Source organism: Nymphaea colorata, chromosome 10 (assembly GCF_008831285.2).
Source record: "Nymphaea colorata isolate Beijing-Zhang1983 chromosome 10, ASM883128v2, whole genome shotgun sequence".
Classification (NCBI taxonomy): domain Eukaryota; kingdom Viridiplantae; phylum Streptophyta; class Magnoliopsida; order Nymphaeales; family Nymphaeaceae; genus Nymphaea; species Nymphaea colorata.
In genome coordinates this window covers 3556295-3562157 of record NC_045147.1, presented here as the reverse complement: position 1 = coordinate 3562157, position 5863 = coordinate 3556295, and the positions used below count along the sequence as shown (strand labels likewise).

The window sequence follows — 5863 nt, the reverse complement described above, 5'->3', positions numbered from 1 at the left end:
ACATGAATCTTGGAAGAGGCGCAAAATAAGTGGCTAAAGCAAGAAAAAAATAAGTCAGTAAAATACAACCAAAACAAATAATAACAATAAACCTATTCTAATTGGTAGATATTAAAGAAAATAAGGTAACTATTGAATTTCCTAAAATGCCCCTATGATTGTATGGAAAGGCTTTCTCAACATGTTTCTGAAAATGGGGAACTTAGGATGGCAATTGGCGCTCAAACCCAGCAAAATAGGGCTTGTTTGAAAGCTAACTTAGGAGGCAGAGCTTCTCCTTTCAGTAGCTTGTTTAAGCCAAAGAATTGTTTTCACACAGATAGACCAAGATTTGAAGGCTAGACTATTACGAACGTGTTGATTCAATTACGAAAAGCTGTTCAAGAAGGGACATAACCAACTACTAAAACTCTTGTTTCAATGACCTTTGATGGGATCAGACTTGACTTATTCAAATTAAAGTTGACTCTTTCTCAACAGGGCACTATAGTGGAACTGTCACAAATCCATCTCTTGCCAACATCTCTGCATTTGTCCAATACAAACCTCCATATGCAGCTCCATCATAGCTTGAAATTGATCAGTCCTTATTCTATCAAATAATGTCTTAACATTTGCACATCATTTGCAAGTCTGCTTTCTTTCCCCAAAGAAGTTAACCCTTAATGACCTATTAGACTTTTGATATAGGTAACTTAGTACCCTTAATGACCTACTAGACTTTTGATATAGGTAACTTAGTACCCTTAATGACCTACTAGACTTTTGATATAGGTAACTTAGTACCCTTAATGACCTACTAGACTTTTGATATAGGTAACTTAGTTCGTCTTGCTGAGTTCTATCCTAAAGACTTTCATGGAATATGCATGAAAAGACTTAGATATCAAAATTACATATCAAAGATATGAAGACCTTATGGAGTTTTCACATTTAAATTCTTTGGTAGAACTTGCACAAATAATTATAACAACAAGAAAGCATATAGCAGTTCATTTGGTGTATTTGCTGATCAAGTTGACACTAACTTTATCAATTACAACAAAAAGTGTTGAAAGTATTCTCAGCCATGATAATATCAAAACTTGGTTTAGTAACAAAATGAGAGATGATGAGTCAATGATGCTTTGATTACTTACATTGAGAAGGATACATTTGACAACACCATTGATGAAACAATCATGCTTTGTTTCCAGAATATGAAACACCAACTGGGCTGAATGTGAGTTTATTTGCAATTATAGTTATATGTTTTGCTTTTTTGAAGCCAATGATAAATTTGTACAGAACTATAGCTATTTGATTTGATTTTTGGGCCAATTTTAATTCTATAATTGAACTATAACTATTTGATTTGTTTTTTTGGGGCCAATTGTAAAGCTGTACAAAACTATAACTATTTGTTTTGTTTTGGGAGCCAACTATAAATATGTGTAGACCTACAGTCTTTTTCATTTGATTTACTTTTTGGGACTAATTGTAAATTTGTACAAAAGTATAGTTATTAAATTTACTTTTTGAAGCTAATTATAAATTTATTCATAACTATAGTCATTTGTTTTGTTTTTTGAAGCCAATTGTAAATTTGTTCATAATTATGAATATTTGATTTGCTTTTTAAATTATAGTTCTTTTAATTTATACGTTTTTTATTCACTATATATTTAGTGCCTCTTGGTCAAAAGTTTATGGCACCGCCCCTGGCTGAAGGCTAAGAGAGTAGCAAATATACAATAATATCCATAATAACTGTGAATCATTTGAAGTACTTTTAGGCAAGTAGGCGATGGATGATATGATAAGTTTAATTAATAATTCATAACGGGCAACAAAACTCAGCATTTTGCCTAATTTTAAATATACTAAGACTTAATAATCATAAGAGACGCTTGTCAGCTGCTGACTTGATGAGCAGCATGAAGGTCGGATCTAATAATAGTTTATTCTCAACCAGCAATTGTGTAAGGTAGACTATGGACGTCAGATTTTAATAAAAAGGAAACTTCCAGTAACCTACGCCGTATTAACCATGGTTATGATAGTCCTTTTCTCTTTTGAAGGTTTGGTCATTGTTAGAAAATCCCTTCTCCTTTCCAAGATTTTCAATTGTATCGTCTTCCCTCTATCTAACCTACCACAGTTCAAATAGGTGAAAATCAATTCTTAATATATTTTTTTCAAAACATAAAAATAATAGTTCAGGCTGATTTCCTTCACCACAGGTTAAGGAATAACACATTAGTTCTACAACTGATCATAGCTGAATCTTAATTCAAGTTGGATAAATCCTACAAACGGCAGATTTGATTCCAGGCAGCTCCAAGTTTACTTATAAAAAAGGAAGTCTAAATGTAATTCCAAACCCTAAAATCTGACTAAGCCCAATCTGATAAAAAGTTGGACGCAACCCAAATTTAAACCTTTTTTGCCCCATTTTTACCAACCAATCTTCAGATATCTATGATCTGACACTATTCTTTTTGCAAGAATTTGATGAAAACAAGGGAACCCAAGCTGGCAACGCTTCCATCAGTCTTTTTTTTCGAGTCTTCAAGTCCAAACTTTTTTTTTTTTTTCATGAACTCGATGAAAACAAGGGAACCCAAGTTGGGAATCATGCATCCACAGCTATGCTTTTGCATTTGTAACAACAATATTATGAGTTGTGCATCGGAAATACCACATTTTTTTGTACGTATATGAATTACAAAATGCCCCTGATTGGAGTACGTACACATCAATTAAAGTACCGTGGTCTCACCATTTACAATTGAGGAAAGTAACAACATGCAAAATAACTCTATTATTTTTGTTCCTTTATTCATGGTAGAAAGCAATAAAAAAAGTCACTCCCAAGGAGTTTTCAAAATTTTGTCCCCATGATCATGATGACTATTTATCCTTGGAGTACTTGGGCAATATTTTCCTCGCTATAAAAATCTCAAGTAGGCTCAAAAGTAATTTCCAAAAAGAAAATTTGGTCAAAGCTGAGGTGAGGATAAATATGTCCACCGTTGTTTGTCAGCTTCACGCTACGAGAAATTCAGAAACACGACGTCAGTCACATTGAAACGGCCCATCCGTTAGAAGATATTTCCCTAAATTATTGTACTCTGGCAAAAGCTTCACATCTCCCTTTGATAATTACTTTTTTTAAGCATTGAAGTTAACTCCAAGTAACAGCAAGACAAGTGGTTTATTATAAAATTGGTGAAATGTCATATCAGTTGATGACGTGTGCATATCAATCAATGACAAGTTATGCCACCTGTTTGTCAATTGATTATGGCATGACACCATTTTATATATATATATATATATATATATATATATATATATATATATATATGAGAGGGAGAGAGAGTTGTTATATTACACTAAAAGAAAATGTTATTGTTGAATTTATTTTTGCAAAATTAATTTCATAGGTTTTTCTAATAGATTATGTTTCAAGATATCCCTAAAAGGGTCTATGCAAAAGACTGGACAAAGCTGATAGGTTGCCAGCTTTCGGTTTCCTTTTTAAATTTTGTCGCATCAACTCTTTATGTTTTAGAAAAGAAAACACCCACATGGGGGAATGCTTATCTCGATGCACCATAAAACAATCCTTAACCTTAGGTCCGATTTGATGTCAATGTGAAAATTTGAAACCTTAAATTACCATAAAAAAAAAACCATGGTAAAAGGTTGGACCTTTGAGGAACTTTTACAATTACCTTGTTCCTTCTAATTTACCACGATAATTTTTTCTTTGTGCGATTAAAAAGCATACAAAAATTTGCAGTTTCATTGATGCACAGTAAAATTCTTAAGCATCAAACGTTATTAAGAGGACGAGGGGGGCAAGGTGAGAAAGGGGATGGTTTTGAGCTTCTATCAGCCTCTCCATCTCGTAAAATAAAAGTGAGACTATTTGTCTAGCAATGGGTAAAGTTAATAATAAAATGACTGCCTGTAACAGCAAACAAGAATTTGCCCTCTTAAAAAAACGAAAGGATTTTGGATTTACAACGCTTGAACGCAGAAATGACCGAGAAAAAAACTAGTTACTTTGAGTAATATTGCCGAAACAACTTGTAGTTAGAACCATTTCCAACTCCCCTTCAGACCGCATCTCTCCTTCTCCGCCATGGATCCCTCCCAAGAGTTGGACCAGGAGGTTCCTGAATATCTCCGTATCTACAAAGATGGCCACGTAGAGAGGCTGAAGGGCAACGAGAGGGTCCTCCCTCCAACGACCATCATGCCACCGGCATCTCCTCTAAGGACGTCCTCATCAACCCCGCAACCGGCCTCTCCGCCCGCATTTACCTCCCCCCACTTTCCGGCAACCACCGCAGTCCACTCTTAGTCTACTTTCATGGTGGTGGCTTCTGCATCGAGTCTGCCTTCTCCCCTCTCTACCACAACTACATCAACTCCCTTGTCACCTAGTCCGGTGCCGTTGCCGTTCCATCGAGTACCGCCTGGCTCCGGAGCATCCCGTCCCCACCTCCCACCACGACTGTTGGGAAGCCTTCCAGTGGGTGGTGTCCCAAACAGGGCCTGGTGCTGAGCCGTGGATCGCTGATCATGCCGACTTGGGCCGCGTCGTGGTTGCTGGAGACAGTGCCGGCAGCAACCTCGCCTACCATGTGGCCATGCGTGCCGGCGGCGCCTCTGCAGCTCTTGGATCTGGTCGAGCCCTTGAAGATCCGGTAAAGCTTCAAGGAGTCATTTTGGTGCACCCTTTCTTCTGGTCCTCTGCTCGCCTCGGTTGCGAGACATCAGAGGTTGTGGCGCTCAAGCGTTTTGGAAGGCGGCATGCCCTGCAAACATCGGAGATGACGACCCAATCCTTAACCCGCTGGCGGTCGGTTCGCCACCGCTCTCTGGGCTGGGGTGCCGGTCCGTGTTGGTAGCCATCGCTGGGAAGGACGGCATGCGGGACCGCGACTGGTGGTTCTACGAGGCCTTGACCGGCAGCGGGTGGAAGGGGGAGGCAGAGGTGGACGAGGTGGAGGGGGAGGAACACGTCTTCCACCTCTTCAATCCGGAGAAGGAGAAGGCGAGGTTGCTGCTAAAGCTATTTGCTTCGTTCATCAACCGCGCAGGTTGATGCCATCGATTGAGTCCTGGCCTTCTTAAGTTAGGAACAATTGCTTTTGTCAAAAGTGTTTCACAATAGGATTTAGTGAAAAAGAGAAGAGAAGTTCTCAATCTTATGAAGAAGAAGGCAGCGGATGATGTTGGAGCACAGGAGTCGATTCAGAAATGGAAACCACTGATACGAGTAGGATGGTATTTGATAAAAATCTGAAAAGAAATTACTGTATTTTTTGTTTAGATAACTGAGAAAGTAGGAAGCTGAATTGAATTCACTTTGCTCAGAGTTCTTCTCAATTCAGTTCAGAGTTCTTCTGAAAAGAAATAACTGTATCCTTTTTGTTTAGATTGCAAGATAAGTTGTCAGCAGGAAGGCAAACTTTCCTCTCTCGGGACACCATGCTTTGTTGCTTTGTTGTCTGCATCGTAAAAAACAGTAGAGAAAATAGAAAGGGTTTGTGGACATGTGGACCCTTGAGCCACCGTTCACACAGACCTATGCATCTTTGTATTGACCGCCTTTTCTCTGCTTTGAAGGCCATCATCGACACTCAAAGCCCATCATTGCTGCTTGATTGCCGAGAAATTAACTCAGAGAAGTGGTCTCTGTTGGGATTTCTCCCATACACAAAACCTAACGTATATGCCATAAACAAAACAGGATCATGCTCATGCTAAATCATTGAAATAAACATAACCTTAAACTTAAAGCGGAAGCGTACCTGAATCTATCTGAAGAACTGGACGGTAGATCACGGTAGGATCTCCCAGGGTC

At 38.5% G+C, this 5863-nt stretch overlaps 1 pseudogene; it reads left to right on the top strand.

Annotated features, from left to right (window-relative positions):
• The first annotated feature begins 4132 nt into the window (after nt 1-4132).
• LOC116262195 (2-hydroxyisoflavanone dehydratase-like) lies at nt 4133-4904 on the top strand (annotated as a pseudogene).
• Nucleotides 4905-5863: the final 959 nt, after the last annotated feature.